Source organism: Eumetopias jubatus, unplaced genomic scaffold (assembly GCF_037043125.1).
Source record: "Eumetopias jubatus isolate StellerSeaLion01/CBP00866 unplaced genomic scaffold, mEumJub1_p1.0 scaffold_12, whole genome shotgun sequence".
Lineage (NCBI taxonomy): Eukaryota > Metazoa > Chordata > Mammalia > Carnivora > Otariidae > Eumetopias > Eumetopias jubatus.
Genome location: NW_028274818.1, coordinates 41,919,530 through 41,926,489, shown reverse-complemented (window position 1 = coordinate 41,926,489; position 6,960 = coordinate 41,919,530). Strand labels below are relative to the sequence as shown.

At 42.5% G+C, this 6,960-nt stretch overlaps 1 long non-coding RNA gene and 1 other non-coding gene across 2 annotated transcripts; one reads left to right on the top strand and one right to left on the bottom strand.

Moving 5' to 3' along the window:
* Positions 1-3,815: 3,815 nt before the first annotated feature.
* On the top strand, positions 3,816-3,922 carry LOC114222915 (U6 spliceosomal RNA). The gene has a single exon (XR_003612034.1). It is a non-coding gene; the product is annotated as a U6 spliceosomal RNA (small nuclear RNA).
* A 220-nt stretch (positions 3,923-4,142) lies between these two features.
* Positions 4,143-6,249, bottom strand: LOC148162799 (uncharacterized). Its single transcript, XR_015766467.1, has 3 exons — positions 6,138-6,249; positions 4,660-4,854; positions 4,143-4,551 (listed from the first exon to the last, which is right to left on the bottom strand). It is a non-coding gene; the product is annotated as an uncharacterized LOC148162799 (long non-coding RNA).
* Between the last annotated feature and the right edge of the window lie 711 nt (positions 6,250-6,960).

Below are 6,960 nucleotides of genomic sequence, written 5' to 3'. Positions count from 1 at the left end.
TAAATGTAAAACAGGATATTAATGTAAATGTAAAACAGGATCTCTTCCCTTGGGCTCACTGTCTAATAAGGGAGGTAAACCAGTAAACAGGTCATTACAAGGCAGTGTGATATGTGCTCACAGAACTCTGTGCACAGGGCTGGGTCTTCCCAGGACTGTCAGGAAGGCTGTTCGCATCCCAGGCCAAGCTTGGAAAGTGAGTGGCAATGGCAGGTGAACACACGGGTGAAAGGAATGAAAGCAGAGGGGCAGTATAAAATGCAGAGGGGGCAATACAAGCCTACCTCAAGCAGCAAGAAAAATCTCAAATCAACCACCTCACCTTACACCTAAAGGAGCTGGAAAAAAGGGCGCCTGGGTGGCTCAGTCGTTAAGCGTCTGCCTTCGGCTCAGGTCATGATCCCAGGGTCCTGGGATCAAGTCCCGCATCGGGCTCCCTGCTCGGCGGGAAGCCTGCTTCTCCCGCTCCCACTCCCCCTGCTTGTGTTCCTGCTCTTGCTGTCTCTCTCTCTGTCAAATAAATAAATAAAATCTTAAAAAAAAAAAGAGCTAGAAAAAGAACAACAAACAAAATCCAAAACCAGGAGAAGGACATAAATAATAAAGATTAGAGCAGAAGTAAATGATAGAGAAATTTAAAAAAACAACAACAATAGAACAGATGAATGAAACCAGGAGCTGGTTCTTTGAAAAGATCAACAAAATTGATGAACCTCTAGTATGACTCATTAAAAAAAAGAGAGAGAGAGAGAACCCAAATAAATAAAATTACTAATGAAAGAGGAAAGATAACAAGCACCACCACAGAAATACAAATAATTGTAACAGAATATTATGAAAACCTATACACCAACATACTGAACAACTTAGAAGAAATGGATCAATTCCTAGAAACACATCATGTATTGCAACTAAAGCAGGAAGAAATAGAAAATTTGAACAGACTAATCACCAACAATGAAATTGAATCAGTAATCAAAAAACTCCCAACAAGCAAAAGTCCAGGACCAGATGGCTTCACAGGCAAATTCCATCAAACATTTAAAGAAGAGTTAATACCCATTCTTCTGAAACTACTCCAAAAAATACAAAAGGAAAACTTCCAAATTCATTCTGAGGCGAGTACCACCCTGATACCAAAAACAGATAAAGACACCACAAAAAAAAGAGAGAGAGAGAGAGAGAGAGAACTACAGGCCCAATATCTCAAATGAATATAGATGCAAAAATCCTCAACAAAAGTATTAGCAAACCGAATCCAACGATATATTTTTAAAAATCATGCACCACAATCAAGTGGGATTTATTCCTGGGATGAAAGGGTGTTTTAATATTCACGAAACAATCAACATGATATGTCACATCAATAAGAGAAATGATTTTATTAAAAAAACATACAAGCATATCAATAGATGCAGAAAAAGCATTTGACAAAGTATGACATCCATTCATGATAAAAAAAAAAAAAACCCTCTGCAAAGTAGGTCTAGAGGGAACATGCCTCAATGTAATAAAGGCCAAATATGAAAAACCCACAGCCAACATCATACTCAGTGGGGAAAAACAGAACTTTTCCCCTAAGGTCAGGAACAAGACAAGGACGTCCACTCTCACCATTTTTATTCAACATAGGACTGGAAGTCCTAGCCACAGCAATCAGACAACATAAAAAAATAAAAGGCATCCAGGGTTGCCTGGTAGTTGGTTTAGATCTGCCTTCAGCTCAGGTCATGATCCCAGCTCAGGTCATGATCCCAGGATTGAGTCCCACATCAGGCTCCTTGCTCAGCGGGGAGCCTGCTTCTCCCTCTGCCACTCCCCCTGCTTGTGTGAGTGCCCTCTCTCTCTTTCTCTGGCAAATAAATACAATCTTTTAAAAAATAAAAACAAAAGGCATCCAAACTGGTCAGAAAGTAAAATTCTCATTATTTGCAGATGACATGATACTACACATATAAAACCCTAAAGACTCCACCAAAAAATTACTAGAATAAATGAATTCAGTAAAGTCACAGGATACAAAATCAATGTACAGAAATCTGTTGCATTCCTATACACTAATAATGAAGCAGCAGAAAGTGAAATTAAGAAAACAATCCCACTTATCATTGCACCAAAACCAATAAAGTGTCTAGGAATAAATTAACCAAAGAGGTAGAAGACATGTACTCTGAAAACTATAAAACACTGATGAAAGACATTGAAGATGACACAAAGAAGTGGAAAGATATTCCATGCTCATGGACTGGAAGAACAAATATTGTTAAAATGTCTATACTACACAGAGCAATCTACACATTAATGCAATACCAACAGCATTTTTCACAGAACTGGAACAATCCTAAAATTTGTATGGAACCACAAAAGACCTCAAATAGCCAAAGCAATCTTGAAAAAGAAAAACAAAACTGAAGGTATCACAATTCCAGACTTCAAGTTATATTACAAAGGAATAGTAATGAAAACAGTATGGTACTGGCATAAATATAGATACATAGATCAATAGAATAGAAAATCCAGAAATAAACCCACAATTATATGGTCAACTAATCTTTGACAAACAAGGAATGAATATACAATGGGAAAAAGACAGTCTCTTCAACAAATGGTGTTGGGAAAACTGGACAGCTACATGCAAAGGAATGAAACTGGACCACTTTCTTACGTCCTACACAAAAATAAACTGAAAATGAATTAAATACCTAAATGTGAGACCTGAAACCACAAAGAGCATTGAAGAGAGCAAAGGCAGTAATCTCTCTGACATCAGCTATAGCAACATTTTTCTAGATGTCTCCTGAGTCAAGGGAAATAAAAGCAAAAACAAACCATTGGGACTACATCAGGATAAAAATCTTCCGCACAGCAAAGGAAACAATCAACAAAACTAAAAGGCAACCTACTGAATGGGAGAAGACATTTACAAATGACATATCTGGTAAAGGGTTAGTATCCAAAGCATACAAAAAAACTGATAAAACTCAACACCCAAAAAACAAACAATCCAATTTAAAAATGGGCAGAAGACATGAATAGTCATTTCTCCAAACAAGACATAAAGATGGCCAACAGACACATGAAAAGATGCTCAGCATCACTAATCATCAGGAAAATCCAAATCAAAACTACAATGTGATATCACCTCACACCTGTCAGAATGGCTAAAATCAAAAACACAAGAAACAACAAGTGTTGGGGAGGATTGGGAGAAAAAAGAATCTTCATGCACTGTTGGTGGGGATGCAAACTGATATAGTCACTATGGAAAACAGTATGGAGGTTCCCCCCAAAATTAAAAATAGAGCTACCCTATGATCCAGGAATTGCATTACTGGGTTTTTACCTGAAAAATGCAAAAACACTAATTCAAAAGGATACATGCACCCCTGTGTTTATTGCAGCATTATTTACAATAGGCAAACTATGAAAGCAGCCCAAGGGTCCAACCATAGATGAACGGATAAAGACATGATACATACACACACACACACACACACACACACACAGGAATATTATTCAGCCATAAAAAAGGATGAATCTTGCCATTTGCAACATGGATGGAGGTAGAGGGTATAATGCTGAGCAAGATAAGTCAGAGAAAGACAAATACCATATGATTTCACTCATGTGGAATTTAAGAAACAAAATAAACAAGCAAAGGGAAAAAAAGAAAGAGAGACAAACCAAGAAACAGACTCTTAACTATAGAGAACAAACTGATGGTTACCGGAGGGGAGGTGGGTGGGGGGAGATGGGGGAAATTAGGGGATGGGGATTAAAGAGAAGACTTATCATGATGAAATAAAATGAAATTAGTGCTCACTTCGGCAGCACATATCCTGAAACTGGAACAATACAGAGAAGATTAGCATGGCCCCTGCTCAAGGATGACACACAAATTTGTGACACGTTCCATGTTTTGCGAAGTTTCCCCAGGGAACTGCCACCCTTTGCAGATTAACTCAGAGGAAACAATATGAGTCAAAGCCCAATGTGCAGCACTGGATAATGAAATTGTGATATCTCACTAGAAAAATACTTTTTAATGTAATTTAAAAAAAAAGAAAGAAAGAAAGAAAGAACCCCAGGAGATGGATGGGCTCCTGGCGTCAGAGGTCAGGGAATCCACAACATCCAGACCAAGCCTTGACCAGAAGCAGCTCCAGCTTTCACCACAGTGTTACACACGGGAATAGCCCCAGACCTCTCCCGTTCTCCCCTCCTCGGACCCTCACCACACCCCACAGGGCCAGCAGAAGTGGCCTTTAGAGCTCTCTTAGCTTGTTTTACCACACACTGCTAAGTTCAGCACTGTCCTTTGAAGGAAGAACTTCCCTGACTGGTCCAGGCGGTGCCGGCTGGTTCTGACCACGGCAGTACCGAGTTGTAGGTGGTCCGGCCTCCTCATGCAGTTCTGCCTTCAGAAGCCATGGAAACGGGGCGCCTGGGTGGCTCAGTCGGTTGAGCATCTACCTTCGGCTTAAGGCATGATCTCCAGGTCCTGGGATTGAGCCCCGCATCAGGCTCCCTGCTCAGTAGGGCTCTTTCTCTCTAATAAATAAATTAAAAACCTTAAAAAAAAGGAGAAGCCCCCCTAAAGACAAGGGAAAGTGAGGTCAGGAGGTGTCCTTTTTACGTTCATAGCTATCTGATGATTACCTGAATTGCTCAGCTCCTAGTCCTCAGGTTAACTGTGGGGGTGGGTCCTGAAATCCTGTGAGGACAGCACATAAGGAGCCCTCAGTAAACACCAGTGCGCCGCCCACCTGCTGCCTGCAGGGTGAGCTCGTGAAGTCCCCTAAAGTCGCTGAGCCTCGGTCCTGGGTTAGACGAGCTGCCCGCTCGCCCGACTACCTGGCGATACATAGATGCGGTAATGTGTGTTAGGGTCATCTTCAAATGACGATATAAGAGACCACACAGGTGTTTTATGTAAAAGAACAATGAGGAATAAAGAAAACAAAACAAAATAATGTGTTAGGTGGTATATAAGTTGCCTAGGCTACCCTAACAAAGTACCACAAACTGAGCGACTTAAAACAATGGGGATTTATTGTCTCACATTCCGGAGTCTGGAAGACTAAAATCAAGGTGTTGACAGAGTCCTGCTCCTCCTGAAGGTGCTAGGGAAGGAACGGTTCCATGCCCTTCTGGCAGCGTCTGGTGGCCTCGGGTGTTCTTTGGCTTATAGATACAAAACCCCAATCTTCCGTGTCCACACGGCACTTCCCTATGTCTTCATGTTATTTTCCCTCCATATGTGTCTGTCTCTATGTTCTAAAATGCACCTGGGATGTTGGTTTTTATTCAAGTATGGTGAGATCAACAGATCGGGGGATGATTGCCATTGAAAATGTTTGTTACTTCTAGTTCCCAGGGGGAAGGGGCATGCATACCATGCAAGGCCACACGGGGTTAGTCAGGAGGCAGAAAGAGTGAGGAGAAAACGTGGCCCAGAGTCCTCACTGTGGCTTTCATGGGAAGGAATGAGGAAGGCAAGGTAAGCAAGCTGAGTAGGTTTAGGATTAGATATGTTAGGATAATCTCAGCAAGCTCTGGGCTGTCGGGATGGTCCCTAGTTGTCTAGTACTTAGCCCCTGGGTGTAAGAGCCAGATGGAGGAGGCAGTTTGGAGTATGGGCTCTGGAAGGGTTAGTTTGCATACAAAAGGCATGGCTCTGTGCAAGTCTTTTGCTATCTCTAGGAATTGGCTAATCCTGGGAGGGCATTCTCACCCCAGTCACTGAAGGTCCAGATGTCTGAGCATCAAGAATGTAGGAAATAAGAAAATACTGTGTCCAAACTTCCCTTTTTATAAAGACAACTGTCATATTGAAATAAGGCTCACCCTAATGACTTCATTTTAAGTTGGTTACCTCTGGGAAGACCCTATTTCCAAATATGACCCCATTCTGAGGTACTGGGGATTTCAACATATCTTTTTTAGAGGACTTAATTCAAGCTGAGCAAACAAGGAACAGTAAACTTTCTCAGTCAAGGGCCTGATAGTGAATGTTTTAGACTAGAGGGTTGTAATTCCTCTGTCACAACTACTCAACTGCTATTGTAGCAAGAAAGCAGCCATAAACAATATATAAATAAATGAGCATGGTTGTGTTCCAATAAAACTTTACTTACAAAAAGGGCGTCGGGGTGGCTCAGTCGATTAAGCGTTCGCCTTCGGCTCAGGTCGTGATCTCAGAGTCCTGGGCTCTCTGCTCAGCGGGGAGTCAGCTTCTTGGTCTCCCTCTGCCCCTCTCCCTGCTTGTGTGCTCTCACTCTCTCTCTGTCAAATAAATAAAATCTTAAAAAAAAAAAACTTACAAAAACAGGCAGTAGGCCAGACATGGCTCATAGGCCATAGTTTGCCGAGCCCCAGTTTAACAGACAAATTTTCAAAACAAGGAAAAAAAGAGTTTATGTGGCCTTTGTGAGAGAGGGAACTCAGCCAGAAAAACAGGTCAGGAGCAAAATTTGAGTCCCCAGAAGTGCTAGGTTAAAGTCAAGGTAGGCCTAGCCCAGGCTCTAGCTCAGAATTCTAGCCCAGAATCAGAAATGTGGATTCAAAATGAGAGAAATCAGACCTCAGGGGCGGGGGGGGGGGGGGGGGCTCACGGGCGCTGAGCACTGATCTTATGTAAATTACGTAAATTGGAGGCGGGGAGACAAACCCAGGTGATCTCATTGAGGCTGAGTTTGTAACCACTAGGTCCACACCTCCCAGGTGGGGGTGGGGGATTGGACTCCAGAAGACAAGACTGTCTTGTCTGGGCAAGGCGCTGGGCGTCTCGAGGGCCAGAGAGCCTGGAAGAGAGGCGGCGAGCAGAACCGGGTGGTTCAGCAGAGTCCGTGACCACGGGCTCGCCGCTGAAACTTGCTTAGGGAGGCGGCTTTATTAATGCCCTTCCCACAAAAGCAGCCAAGATGGGTCACCTTCCCTCTGAGTTAACCAAGGCTCTAT